This window comes from Geospiza fortis, unplaced genomic scaffold (assembly GCF_000277835.1).
Source record: "Geospiza fortis unplaced genomic scaffold, GeoFor_1.0 scaffold172, whole genome shotgun sequence".
Classification (NCBI taxonomy): Eukaryota; Metazoa; Chordata; class Aves; order Passeriformes; family Thraupidae; genus Geospiza; species Geospiza fortis.
The window spans coordinates 11807564-11809726 of NW_005054309.1; the positions used below are offsets into that span (position 1 = coordinate 11807564).

Genomic DNA, 2163 nt, shown 5'->3' on the forward strand with positions numbered 1-2163 from the left:
GCTGCCGAGGAGCGGCGCGCGGCTCCGGCCGTGTCGCATTCCAGGTCCCTTCACGAGTCATTCCGAGTTTTCTAGCCCGTGCCACAGTGCCTTGAACAGCACCACATGTATAAAGCAATAAAAGTCTGTTGTTGATCTACAATCGTGGACCTACTTATTCGCTGAAGATCCGGCCTGGTCTCTGTAATACGTGGAGCTATACGCGACGTAGGTCCGTAGGAACTGGCATCTGTTTAAACACCGGTCCCAGATCAGTGCCACCCTCGCTGTATAGCTGGAAATGGCTTTATTTGACGCTGGAAGCCAGGATTCCCGTAGAGGCTGGAGCCCGACTGTGCAGCATGTTCCGAGGAGCCTCTTTTGCTCCGACCCCGCCGTGCATCCTCCCGTGTGCGCCGGGCGGGCCCACTGCAGCATGGGCAGTGCTCGCCGTCCCCACGCCACGGCACCGCCTGTAGCTTTGTCCTAATCCACGCCAAACGCTTGTCTGTGTAGGGGTAGAGGGGTGCGAGGAGCTGGCACGGCCGGGCAGCAGCTGCTCTGGCAGGACCCAGTGCTGGAGCTCCGTGGACTGCGGGAGCACCCTGGCCAGACCTGCGGCTCCCCAAGCCTCTCCCGGCCCTGCCTGTGCTGTAAATACTTCTTGGACAACTTTCAACAAGTGGTGATAGTTTTAAATTTGACAATGTTGTGTGGGAATATTGGGTGCGGGGGGGACACACGCTGCCTCCCTGCCCACAGTTCTGCTTCTGTATGTGCAGCCCCTGCAGAGTGTGGTGTGTCTTGCAATATATATTTAATCCTATTTAAGGTAAAACCTGCCTTCAACTCGATTTCTTTTAACAATGGATTCAGTACTTGACTGCTTCCCTACTGGTGATCACAGTTCCTTCTTCTGTAGACGACTGTAACTTGAGATCACGTGGAAAATGCTGCTATTGATCATATTTCCCTGCTGATGGCCCTGACTCCTGCTGGCTCTGCTGTCTGCGTGGTGACAAAGGTGGTGGGAATTGCTCTGCTGTTGCTAAACGAAGATTTCTCCAGATTTCTTAGAAGACAAATTTTAAGTCTGGTTACACTAGGAATCATAGAAAACAAAATGAGTTGAGGTTACTGAATTGCCTGTTAGCCGTGAAGGAGCAGATCTGTACGCGTTGTATTTCCATATGGAATCACTGGGACTGCTGTGAGCCAGGGCTGGCCAGGGCACGGGGACCTTGTGCTGGGACACCTTGTGCTGTGACAGCGGGGGCAGTCTGTATCATCGCTGATTTTAAATAAAGTTCTTTTCAAACGCAAGCTGTGTTCACTCTGATGTGGGCAAGGCAGGGCTCTCTGCTGGCTGTTGAAACCATTCACACCAAGCAGGGATTGATTGGCTTTTCCCTGAGAGGAGCCTCTGTGCCATGGGGCAGCTGGGGCTGGGCCAGGCTGGCCCACGGGGCCTGAGCTGGGGCTGCCGAGGCTCTGGCTACACCCAGCTGCCGCTCCCCTTCCCCCTGGGGCCCGGCCATCCCCCGCGGGGCTCAGCAGGCGCCCTCCTGTCCCCTCCTGCCTCTCTGCTCCCGGGAATGGCGCAGTGGCCCCAGGGGCCTGGCTGTGCCAGCACAGCAGCTGCTCCCGGGCCGTGGGAGCGTTCAGGGTGGCTTGTACGAGCTGGTTCTTTGAAGTTCAGTGAGCCTTGCTTTGGTGCGAGCTGGGCACAGAGGTGTGCATTGTGAGGGCCGTGGGCAGCGGCAGTGCCAGAGCTGGGGCTGGGGGCATCTCTGGAGGGCCCTTCTGGCCCCAGCAGTGCTCTGGCTCCACACATCCAAGAACAAATGCTGCAGAACACCACACTTGTTTCTTTCCGAAACCCATGAGAGCAATACCCGTTTATTTCCCCTCGTGAGGTGCAGTTTGTCGTTTCCAGGCCCGAGAGCTGAGGCGTTCTGAGGCGCTGGCTGTGACCCGTGCCACAGCCGCGGCTGCTCGGGCTCTTCCGCGGAGCTGAGCTTGCTCCGGTGACGTCACTAACCACCTGCAACACACTTGTCTCTCGATTTTTATTTTTTTTTCTTCTGTGAAGCCTTCTCAAGGCTGGCTGCAGGACTGCGCTTCAGCAGCGCATCAGGAGGGGCACACGGTTTGCTTCCCAAGGCGGGAGCTCCCTGCTGTCCT

General features: G+C 56.8%; 1 protein-coding gene across 1 annotated transcript in view; it reads right to left on the reverse strand.

Moving 5' to 3' along the window:
* EIF2A (eukaryotic translation initiation factor 2A) overlaps positions 1–2163 on the reverse strand; it is a 17026-nt gene that overhangs the window by 14110 nt on the left and 753 nt on the right. The window lies entirely within an intron of this gene.